A 13354-nucleotide genomic window follows, 5' to 3' on the forward strand; every position below is an offset into this window, starting at 1 on the left:
TTACGATAGGATCGTGGAGGAGAATATTTAAGTCACGAATTTGGTACGCACTTAAGGAAATGTGGAATCATTTCACAACTCACGCTGCCTGGAACACCTCAGCGTAACGGTGTGTCCGAACATCGTAATCGCACTCTATTGGATATGGTGCGATCTATGATGTCACTCACCGATTTACCGCTATCATTTTGGGGATACGCTCTAGAGACAGCTACATTCACTTTAAATAGGGCACCGTCTAAATTCATTGAGACGACACCGTATGAATTATGGTTTGGGAAGAAACCTAAGCTGTCGTTTCTAAAAGTTTGGGGATATGATGCTTATGTCAAGAAACTTCAACCTGAAAAGCTCGAATCCAAGTCGGAAAAATGCATCTTCATAGGATACCCTAAGGAAACCATTGGGTATACCTTCTACCTTAGATCCGAAGGCAAGATCTTTGTTGCCAAGAACGAGTCCTTTCTAGAGAAAGAGTTTCTCTCGAAAGAAGTAAGTGGGAGGAAAGTAGAACTCGATGAAGTACTACCTCTTGAACCGGAAAGTAGTGCAGCTCAGGAAAATGTTCCTGTGGTGCCTACACCGACTGGAGAGGAAATTAATGATGATGATCAAGGTACTTTGGATCAAGTTGCTACTAAACTTCGTAGGTCCACAAGGACACGTTCCACACCAAAGTGGTATGGCAACCCTGTCCTGGAAATCATGTTGTTGGACAACGGTGAACCTTCGAACTATGAAGAAGCGATGGCGTGCCTAGATTCCAACAAATGGCTTGAAGCCATGCAATCCGAGATAGGATCCATGTATGAAAACAAAGTATGGACTTTGACAGACTTTCCCGATGATCGGCGAGCGATAGAAAATAAATGGATCTTTAAGAAGAAGACGGACACAGATGGTAATGGTACCATCTATAAAGCTCGACTTCTCGCTAAGGGTTATCGGCAAATTCAAGGGGTTGACTACGATGAGACTTTCTCTCCCGTAGCGTAGCTGAAGTCCGTCCGAATCATGTTAGCAATTTCCGCATACTATGATTATGAGATATGGCAAATGGACGTCAAAACGACATTCCTTAATGACTATCTTAAGGAAGAACTATATATGATGCAGCCGGAAGGTTTTGTCGATCCCGAGAATGCTAACAAGGTATGCAAGCTCCAGCGATCCATTTATGGGCTGGTGCAGGCATCTCGGAGTTGGAACATTCGCTTTGATGAGATGATCAAATCGTTTGGGTTTATGCAGACTTGTGGAGAAGCCTACATTTACAAGAAAGTGAGTGGGAGCTCTGTAGCATTTCTCATATTATATGTAGATGACATACTTTTGATGGGAAATGATATAGAACTTTTGGACAGCATTAAGGCCTACTTGAATAAGTGTTTTTCAATGAAGGACCTTGGAGAAGCTGCTTACATATTAGGCATCAAGATCTATATAGATAGATCGAGACGCCTCATAGGTCTTTCACAAAGCACATACCTTGATAAGATATTGAAGAAGTTCAATATGGATCAGTCCAAGAAGGGGTTCTTGCCTGTGTTGCAAGGTGTGAAATTGAGCTCGGCTCAATGTCCGACCACGGCAGAAGATAGAGAAAAGATGAGTGTCGTCCCCTATGCCTCAGCCATAGGGTCTATCATGTATGCCATGCTGTGTACCAGACCTGATGTAAACCTTGCCGTAGGTTTGGTAGGACGGTACCAAAGTAATCCCGGCATGGAACACTGGACAGCGGTCAAGAATATCCTGAAGTACCTGAAAAAGAGAAAGGACATGTTTGTCCTTTATGGAGGTGACGAAGAGCTTGTCGTAAAGGGTTACATCAACGCTAGCTTCGACACAGATCTAGATGACTCTAAGTCACAAACTGGTGCGGTTGCAAGTAGAGCGTCGTGGCGGGATCTACATGTGAAGCGGAGTACATGGCAGCCTCGGAGGCAGCGCATGAAGCAATCTGGATGAAGGAGTTCATCACCGACCTAGGAGTCATACCCAATGCGTCGGGGCCGGTCACTCTCTACTGTGACAACACTGGAGCTATTGCTCTTGCCAAGGAGCCTAGGTTTCACAAGAAGACCAGGCACATCAAGCGTCGCTTCAACTCCATTCGTGAAAATGTTCAAGATGGAGACATAGAGATTTGCAAAGTGCATACGGATCTGAATGTCTCAGATCCGTTGACTAAACCTCTTCCGCGAGCAAAACATGATCAACACCAGAACTCTATGGGTGTTCGATTCATCACAATGTAACTAGATTATTGACTCTAGTGCAAGTGGGAGACTGTTGGAAATATGCCCTAGAGGCAATAATAAAATGATTATTATTATATTTCCTTGTTTATGATAATTGTCTATTATTCATGCTATAATTGTGTTATTCGGAAATCATAATACATGTGTGAATAAATAGACCACAACATGTCCCTAGTAAGCCTCTAGTTGACTAGCTCGTTGATCAACATATAGTCATGGTTTCCTGACTATGCACATTGGATGTCGTTGATAACGGGATCACATCATTAGGAGAATGATGTGATGGACAAGACCCAATCCTAAGCATAGCACAAGATCGTGTAGTTCGTTTGCTAGAGCTTTTCCAATGTCAAGTATCATTTCCTTAGACCATGAGATCATGTAACTCCCGGATACCATAGGAGTGCTTTGGGTGTACCAAACGTCACAACGTAACTGGGTGACTATAAAGGTATACTACAGGTATCCCCGAAAGTATATGTTGGGTTGACACGGATCGAGACTGGGATTTGTCACTCTGTATGATGGAGAGGTATCTCTGGGCCCACTCGGTAATGCATCATCATAATGAGCTCAATGTGACCAAGTGTTTGGTCACGGGATCATGCATTACGGTACGAGTAAAGTGACTTGCCGGTAACGAGATTGAACGAGGTATTGGGATACCGACGATCGAATCTCGGGCAAGTAATGTACCGATTGACAAAGGGAATTGTATACGGGGTTGCTTGAATCCTCGACATCGTGGTTCATCCGATGAGATCATCGAGGATCATGCGGGAGCCAACATGGGTATCCAGATCCCGCTGTTAGTTATTGACCGGAGAGTCGTCTCGGTCATGTCTGCATGTCTCCCGAACCCGTAGGGTCTACACACTTAAGGTTCGATGACGCTAGGGTTGTAGAGATATTAGTATGCGGAAACCCAAAAGTTGTTCGGAGTCCCGGATGAGATACCAGACGTCACGAGGAGTTCCGGAATGGTCCGGAGGTAAATAATTCTATATAGGAAGTCCAGTTTTGGCCACCGGGAAAGTTTCGGTGGTCACCGGTATTGTACCGGGACGACCGGAAGGGTCCCGGGTGGGGCCACCTATCCCGGAGGGCCACGTGGGCTGAAAGGGAAAGGGAACCAGCCCCTGGTGGGCTGGTGCGCCCCCCTTGGGCCTACCTGCGCTTAGGGTTGGAAACCCTAGGGGTGGGGGGCGCCCCACTTGACTTGGGGGGCAAGTCCCCCCTAGGCCGCCGCCCCCCCCTTGGAGATGGGATCTCCAGGGCCGGTGCACCCCCCTAGGCCCCCTATATAAGGAGGGGGGAGGGAGGGCAGCCGCACCCTAGTCCCTGGCGCCTCCCTCTCCCCCCGTACTACCTCTCCCTCTCGCTGAGCTTGGCGAAGCCCTGCCGAGATCGCCGCTGCTTCCACCACCACGCCGTCGTGCTGCTGGATCTCCATCAACCTGTCCTTCCCCTTGCTGGATCAAGAAGGAGGAGACATCTTCTCCAACCGTACGTGTGTTGAACGCGAAGGTGCTGTCCGTTTAGCACTAGGATCATCGGTGATTTGGATCACGACGAGTACGACTCCCTCAACCCCGTTCTCTTGAACACTTCCGCTCGCGATCTACAAGGGTATGTAGATGCACTCCTCTCTCTCGTTCCTAGATGAACTCCATAGATTGATCTTGGTGAAGCATAGATTTTTTTTGTTTTCTGCAATGTTCCCCAACAAAAAAGTCATTACATCAAATAGATCTCCAAGAGACCATTGTATTGAGAATCAAAAAGAGTGAAGAAGCCATCTAGCTACTGCCTACGGACTCGTAGGTCTATGGGGAACTGCTCACACATCATCGGACAGGCACCAATGAGGATGATGACCCCCTTCGTGATCATGTTAGATTGGATCTCGTGGTTCTAGAACTTGCGACGGCTGGGTTGTGCTTTGTCGACTCCCCTAGGGTTTCTGGAACATTTGGGTATTTATAGAGCAAAGAGGCAGCGCAGGAGACCCAGTGGGCCCCATAACCCTTCAGGGCGCGCCAGGGGCCTCTAGCGTACCCTGTTGTCTTGTAGGCCCTGATACGTCTCCAACATATCTATAATTTATGAAGTACTCATGCTACTTTATTATCCATCTTGGATGTTTTATATGCTATTTTATATGATTTTTGGGACTAACCTATTAACCTAGAGCCCAGTGCCAGTTTCTGTTTTTTTCTTGTTTTTGAGTATTGCAGGAAAGGAATATATAACGGAGTCCAATTGACCTGAAAATTTACGGATATTATTTTTTGTACCAGAAGAAGCCCACGGAGCATCGGAGATGGACCAGAAGAGTCCCGAGGCTACCACAAGGGTGAAGGGCGCGCCCTACCCCCTGGGCGCGCACCTACCTCGTGGCTGCCTCGTGGACCCCCTTGACTTGTTCCCGACGCCAACACCTCTTATATATCCCCAAACTTCCAGAACGGAACCTAGATCGGGAGTTCCGCTGCCACAAGCCTCTGTAGCCAACAAAAACCAATTGGGACCCTGTTCCGGCACCGTGCCGGAGGGGGGATCCATCATCGGTGGCCATCTTCATCATCCCGATGATCTCTATGACGAGGAGGGAGTAGTTCACCCTCGGGGATAAGGGTATGTACGAATAACTATGTGTTTGATCTCTCTCTCTCTCTCTCTCTCTCTTGTTCTTGATTTGGCACGATCTTTATGTACCACGAGCTTTGGTATTGTAGTTGGATCTTATGATGCTTCTCCCTCGCTAATTTCTTGCAATGGATTGAGTTTTCCCTTTGAAGTTATCTTATCACATTGAGTCTTTAAGGATTTGAGAACACTTGATGTATTTCTTGCATGTGCTTATCTGTGGTGTCAATGGGATATTCACGTGATCCACTTGATGTATGTTTTGGTGATCAACTTGCGGGTTCAGTGACCTTGTTAACTTATGCATAGGGGTTGGCACACGTTTTCGTCTTGACTCTCCAGTAGAAACCTTGGGGCACTCTATGAAGTTCTTTCTGTTGGTTTGAATAGATGAATCCGAGATTGTGCGATGCATCTCGTATAATCAAACCCGTGGATACTTGAGGTGACATTGGAGTATCTAGGTGACATTAGGGTTTTGGTTGATGTGTGTCTTAAGGTGTTATTTTACTATGAACTCTAGGGCTGTTTGTGACACTTATAGGAATAGCCCAATGGATTGATCAGAAAGAATAACTTTGAGGTGGTTTCATACCCTACAATAATATCTTCGTTTGTTCTCTGCTATTAGTGACTTTGGAGTGACTCTTTGTTGCATGTTGAGGGATTGTTATATGATCTAATTATGTTATCACTGTTGAGAGAACTTGCACTAGTGAAAGTATGAACCCTAGGCCTTGTTTCGAAGCATTGCAATACCGTTTTCGCTCACTTTTGTTACTTGGTACCTTTTGATACGTCCATTTTGCATCATGCTTTTATATCAATATTTATTGCATTATGGGTTGTTACAATACTATGCCTTTTTTCTCTTATTTTACAAGGTCTACATGAAGAGAGAGAATGCCGACAGCTCGAATTCTGGGCTGGAAAAGGAGCAAATAATAGAGTTCTGTTCTGCACAACTCCAAAACTCCTGAAACTCCATGAATGCCAGTTTTGGAATATATTAAAAATATTGGGCGAAGAAAGCACCAGAGGGGGGCCACCCAATAGCCACGAGGGTGGAGGGCGCGCTCTACCCCCTGGGCACGCACCCCTGCCTCGTGGGCCACCTGGCAGGCCCTGATGCCTGTCTTCTGCTATATGGTTGAGGAGTTCTGGATAAGGGGGTATCCGGACAGCCGGACTATATACTTTGGCCGGACTGCTGGACTATGAAGATACAAGATAGAAGACTTCGTCCCGTGTCCGGATGGGACTCTCCTTGGCGTGGAAGGCAAACTTGGCGATCCGGATGTAGATCTCCTCCTCTGTAAACCGACTCTTTGTAACCCTAGCCCCCTCCGGTGTCTATATAAACCGGAGGGTTTAGTCTGTAGGACTCACGATCATCATCAACAATCATACCATAGGCTAGCTTCTAGGGTTTAGCCTCTCTGATCTCATGGTAGATCAACTCTTGTAATACTCATATCATCAAGATCAATCAAGTAGGAAGTAGGGTATTACCTCCATCAAGAGGGCCCGAACCTGGGTAAAACATCGTGTCCCCAGCCTCCTGTTACCATTAGCCTTCGACACACAGCTCGGGACCCCCTACCCGAGATTCGCCGGTTTTGACACTGACATTGGTGCTTTCATTGAGAGTTCCTCTGTGTCGTCACGAAAAGGCTTGATGGCTCGTCTCGTTGTCAAAGACAACATCACCGCCGGGGAAGCCTGGCTTTAGGCCAAACTCTCTGGCTGGGCGGCTTCGTTATGACCGCCCGAATGGCTATTGCGCCAACAATGACTTCTCAGGTCATTAAAAATAGCCTCCGTGTTGATTCAGAATTCTCCGAACAGATGGATCCAATGGATCTCTTCTCCCTCAATGAGATCTTGGATCGCATCGCCGCCCTGGGCGTCGCTACGGACTATGACCGGATCAGGCTTAAACCCGATCAAAGGGAGATTCACTCTCCACCGGTCACCCATGAGATAGCGGTAGTGGAAGAGCATCATCCTAATTCTCCCTCCACTTTGAGGACAAACTATGTCCGGATTTCTGAGCTCTTCGAGCCGGGCACCCGCTCACGGGAGGACATGACCCCGGTCCTGGACTCAGGATTGGGGGGCAGGCCGAAGAGGTTGGGCAATGCCCCAGAACCCGAGCCGTCAAGCTCGGAAGCTTATTTGCCCCTGGGTCTCAGATCGGGTCGAGATTCGGACTCAAATCCGCCCACCCACCGAGATTTATCTAATCTTTCCCATATCAGACAAGAGCCCCAAGAAACAATACATCACTACTGGGCCAGATTCCTCCTTGTGATAAACAGGGTCAAGGACTATCGCGAGGTAGATGCAATCTCCCTCTTTTGCAAAAATTGCACGGAAAAAGGGATTCTCAATGCTATAAGCTGCCGTGACATAGTACACTTCGCTGACTTAGCGACCATAGTGCAAAAGTACTACACGATGGAAAGTGCATGGAAAACCCAAACAAGTTTCTGGGATAGTCTGGCTCTAGCCAAATCCCCTGTCCGAACTAAAAGGGTAAACTCTCGTAAGTCACCGGATTCAAGTACCAAAAAAATAAAACCCTCCGCAAGGCGCGAAACCATATTGGAAGAATGGCTAAACATGCCGTGCAAGATTCATATCACACCGGATACTACACCAACGCATAGCCTTAGAGCATGTTGGATACTCCGGCAGGTGGCAAAGAGCGGTGAAGATCTCCTCATAAAATATCCCGCCGGAGACAACAATACGGTATTTATAGTCTTCGAGACTTTCACCTCAAATAATAGGCGAAAGAGAGCTCAGCGCAACCTTGCAGAAGTTTGCCACGTGGCAACAATAAACCCATGGAACGACACAACTATAACCTACAATGCCAATGACGAACCCCAATTTCGGATAGTCTGAGCACCAGCCGCTTTGGTCCTTAGCCCAATCGTGGATGGCTTCAGGCTTACTCAAGTGCTCATGGACGGCGGAAGCGGACTAAACCTCATCTATGAGGAAACCTTTAACAAGATGGAAATTGACAAGAGCCGCATTGAACGAAGCAGCACTACCTTCCGGGGAATCATCCCTAGTCGAGAGGCACAATGCGCGGGAAAAATCACACTGGATGTGGTATTCGACACGTCGGAGAATTACAGGTCTGAAGAAATTACATTCCATGTAGCCCCGTTTAGCAGCGGATACCACGCCCTCTTAGGGCGGGATGCATTCATGAGTTTTCAGGCTATACCCCATTACGGGTACATGAAGCTCAAAATGCCCGGGCCCAACGGAATCATCACTCTAGCTAGTGATCTGGACGTCGCACTCCGCGCCGAAAATAAAACTGCCGCCCTCGCCCTGGAGGCATTATCAGAAGCCCTCGTGACCGAAGAGCTGACAACACTACGAGCAACAGTGGACAGAGACGACGTGATACTCGACAAGCGACCTAAATCCACCTCCTTCAAGCCAGCGGACGAGATAGTCAAGTTCCAGGTCCACCCAACGGACCCCTCAAAGACAGCTTCCATAGGGACACAGCTGAACCCCACAATAGACGCTGCACTGCGAGACTTCCTGCATGAAAAATGGGATATTTTCGCCTGGCATCCTTCAGACATGCAGGGCATCCCACGCAGGCTGGCCAAACACAACCTCAATATACTAAAAGGATACAAGCTAGTCAAGCAGACTCTTAGGCGCTTCTCAGAGCCTAAACGGCAATCCATGGGAGAAGAGCTAGCCAAGCTACTCGAAGCCGGATTCATCAGAGACATCAAACATCCGGATTGGCTAGCAAACCTGGTAATGGTACCAAAAAAAGACAAATCCTGGCGCTTATGTGTCGATTTCAAAGACCTCAGTAAAGCTTGCCCTAAGGATCCCTTCCCCCTCCCCCGCATTGATCAGATAATCGATGCCACCGCAGGACACGATTCATTGTGTTTCCTCGACACATACTCCGGATACCATCAAATCAAGATGGCGGAGTCCGACCAGGCTGCAACAGCCTTCATCACCCCGTACGGCCCCTTCTGTTTCAACACCATGCCCTTCGGGCTATAAAACGCTGGCGCAACCTATCAACACATGATTCAGACATGCCTGGAAAAACAAATCGGCAAGATAGTAGAGGCCTACATAGACGACGTGGTCATCAAAACAAGACACGTCGAAACCTTAATAGACGACTTGAGGCTTACGTTCGATAATCTCCGAACATACGACATCAAGCTCAATGTGGAGAAGTGTGTCTTCGGAGTACCCTCCGGAAAATTGCTCGGCTTCATCGTTTCCAATAGAGGAATTGAAGCCAATCCGGCAAAAATCCGAGCTTTGTCATAGTTGGCTATCCCAAAAAACCTCAAGCAGATCCAGAAACTAACTGGACGTGTGGCTGCCTTAAGCCGCTTTATCTCCCGCTTAGGAGAAAAGGCACTACCCTTTGTATCGCCTTCTTCGACGCACCGAACACTTCGAGTGGACGGATGCGGCCACGGTCGGACTGGAAGAAATGAAGGCACTCTTGGCCACCAACCCAGTCCTGACCGCGCCAAATATGGGCGAACCCATGCTATTATACATAGCCGCAACAAACCAAGTTGTGAGAACAGTGCTCGTCGTCGAACGAGAGGCAGACAACCACAAGTTCCCGCTCCAAAAGCCGGTATACTACGTGTCCGCTGTCCTCACTCCATGTAAATCTCGGTACCCACACTATCAAAAGATAGCATATGCGGTCTTCATGGCATCCCGGAAACTACGACACTACTTTCAAGAGTGTTCGATCACGGTGGCCTCCGAAGTTCCACTCAATGGCATAATAAATAACCGTGGCGCAACATGCTGAATTGCTAAATGGGCTATTGAGCTCCTTCCGTTCGACATAACAGACAAACCACGATGGGCCATTAAGTCGCAAGTAATGGCTGACTTCGTCGCCAAATGGACAGAAGCCGAACTCCCTAAAGAGTACGACGCATACTCAAATTGGATCATGCATTTCGACGGCTCCAAAATGCTGGCCGGATTAGGAGTGGGTGTCGTCCTGACATCCCCCACCGGAGACACAGTACAGTACGTCCTCCAAATATTATTCACAGACTCCAACAATGCAGCCAATACGAGGCTCTGTTGCACGGTCTTCGGATGGCAGTCTCCATGGGCATTCAATGCCTCGAAGTGCGCAGGGACTCGAACCTCGCAATATCTTATGTAAACGGAGACTTTGACGCCAAGGATCTAAAAATGGCGGCCTATCGCAATGCCATCCTCAAAATGTCAGCTCAGTTCAAGGGGCTCGAATTCCACCATGTGGCTAGGGAAAACAACCAAGCGGCCGATATCCTCGCCCGTATCGGTGCTAGACGCGACCCCGTACCACCCAACATCTTCTTAGAAAGATTGTTCAAACCGTCCATGGCACGGGAAGGGGAGTCCGACACCATTAGCCCGACTCCGAACACAACCCCAACTTCTGAACCTTCTGACATAATCGGAGGCTCTGCCACCGAAATAACATCTTCGGCCCACGAAATAATGGTTGTCATCGCCCCGTGGACCGAGCCCTTCTTGGCCTACCTTAATAGGCAACAGCTCCCCGAGGACCAAAATGAGGCACGCTGCATCGTGTGATGCTCTAAAGCCTACAAAGTCCATGAGGGAGAACTCTACAAGAAGAGCGCCACCGGAGTGCTCCAACGATGCATCTCCGAGGAGGAAGGGCGACAACTCTTAGCTGAAATCCATTCCGGACTAGGCGGGCACCACGCGGCAGCCCGAGCTCTCGTAAGCAAGGCCTTTTAGACATGATTCTACTGGCCGACAGCCCGGGCGGACGCACATGACCTTGTCCAACATTGCGTTGGTTGTTAACTATTTGCCAATCAGAGCCATATGCCCCCTGCCACTCTCCAAACGATCCCCATAACTTGGCCCTTCGCGATCTAGGGGCTGGATATGGTGGGACCCCTCAAAGGGGGAAGCCATAAGAAAAAATACTTATTGGTCATGGTGGACAAATTCACCAAATGGATAGAAGCCAAACCAGTTAAAACGGCCGAATCCGGACCAGTGATAGACTTCATATCAGAGGTTGTACACCGTTACGGTGTCCCCCACAATATTATCACCGACAACGGCTCAAATTTTACAGCTGAGGAGGTGAAAGCCTGGTGTAGCAAAATGGGCATTAAGCTCGACTACGCCTCTGTCTATCACCCCCAAACAAACGATCAGGTCGAACATGCAAATGGTCTTATTATGAGCGGCATCAAACCCAGACTTGTGCGATCCATGAAGGAATCAGACACGCATTGGGTTGAGGAACTCGACTCTGCACTCTGGGGGGCTGTGGACCACGCCGAATTGCACCACCGGATACACACCATTTTTATGGTGTACGACACAGAAGCAGTGCTGCCCTGTGATATAATTCATGACTCACCTCGCATGCGCATGTATGAAGAGAAGGAAGCCAAGCTAGATCAGCAGGACAACCTAGATGCTTTGGAGGAGGAGCGTGATGTCGCTAAAGCCCGTTCCGCATTCTATCAGCAACAGGCTCGAAGGTATTAAAGCACAGAAGTACGGGCCAAAACTTATAACATTGGTGAACTCGTTCTACGCCTACCTGAGAAGAAGAAGGACAAGCTCAAACCCAAGTGGGAGGGTCCCTTCATCATTGATAAAGTTCTCACCGGAGGAGTTTACCGTCTGTGCAACGCCTCTGACAACAGACTCGAGCCGAACCCATGGAACGCGTCCAGACTCCGGAGATTCTACACCTAGAACCGAACCCAGTGTTCGTCTCCTCATCTCCGCCTCTTCGATTATGTTCCTTTTCCTCCTTTCTCGCCCCTTTTGTTTCCTTTTTTTATATACATACAGCCTTAAAACTGTACGGATGCCCTGAGCACTTCGGTCGCATTATGCACGCGCACTATACCTGGGGGCTTCCTATTCGGAAGCTATATATATAATCACTTTAATGGCTTCTTGCCAAGCCACATATACATTTTTCTTTCCATATGTGCCTTTTCTTCACCATTACATGCATCAATATGACTTAAGTTTTGGCCATGCTGGGTTGCCTGGCTCTTGTATTTATGCCCTACGTTCCCGTTAATTCGGCTAGGGCATAAGGGGAGCACCTCTGTGATTGTTACTGCCGGTTGAGCCGGATGTGTACCTCAGACTAGGTGAAGCCGAAAGCTAGCATTCTTAAGGGAATATTCGGTTGGTGAACAAAAGATGTTCTCGTTCCTAACAACAAAAATACCCAGATGTTTAGTTTCCTGCGCTTTCGCTCGCAGTTCAGACATGCACATCGATGCATGCGTACCCAGAGAAAGGAACCCCTAACGGAACTATTCTCTCTGGAAGATGTTTCTTACTATCTATATAAAATAACTAGTTGGGTACTTATCTGTTCACGCACTTATGACCCCTATGCCTGGTTTCCACGCATGCCCCGGTTTTTCATAACTATGTGGGTATTCGGATACACCCCGGACTATCGGATCCGGGGGCTGAAGCGAAAAGGTCCACCATGACAAATGATTTTCAATATGGCTAGAAAGTACACGAGCCCATGCAAAATTACATAATCATACCGACTGGCTGTACTCTTCCTCTATACCATCCAATAGGTTGTCTAGCTTACAATCCTGCTGGGAATACTTTGCAGCTAATGCTACTTGATCATATACTAAACTAACGGGTATCTCTTGTCCATCTGGCCTAGCCGGTCCGACTTCGGCCATATGGTTCGGGTCAGCCTTGGCGTATCACGTCTTCACCATGGCCCAAGCTTCTCTCACACCTTGCCGGCAAGCTGATATCTTCCATAGTCAGAAGCGCCGCCGTGCTCCTTTGAGCATCTCTACAAGTTCGCCCATGCCTCCTGGCAAGGAAGCGGACAACCACAAAGCCTGGGCAATACCCCGCATCACCTGCCGAGCTCGTTCGTGCAGTTGTGAAAGCTCTTGCAGCATATCGCCTCTAGACCCGGGCATCTCCTCTTCAGGGCATCCCGTCAACATACCTGCAGACATACCTCTGTCAATACGCCTCCTCGCCGAACTATACTACAGTTCGTTCAAGCACTTACTATAAATTCCGGGTCGAAGCCTCCGGTTCTCCTTCACGGAATCCGCGAGCTGAGCCCGCACATCTTTCAATTCGACGCTCAGTTTAAGATTAGCATCTTGCAGCTTATTCTTCTCCTCGATAGACTGCGTCAGCACGCGTTCGCCCGCCATCAGCTGACTTCGCAGATGTAGCTCATTATCTCTCATAATCTCCGGGTTTCCTCTGGGATTATCTGCCGAATCTTTCGTCAGATTTATAAAACATGCCGAACACACAAACTAGCAGAATGAAATTCTTACCAGAAGAAGCCTTTTTGGATCCCCCTTGTTTGGCTACATTAGCCTTCATTTGGG

This window comes from Triticum dicoccoides, chromosome 4B, assembly GCF_002162155.2.
Source record: "Triticum dicoccoides isolate Atlit2015 ecotype Zavitan chromosome 4B, WEW_v2.0, whole genome shotgun sequence".
NCBI classification, from domain to species: domain Eukaryota; kingdom Viridiplantae; phylum Streptophyta; class Magnoliopsida; order Poales; family Poaceae; genus Triticum; species Triticum dicoccoides.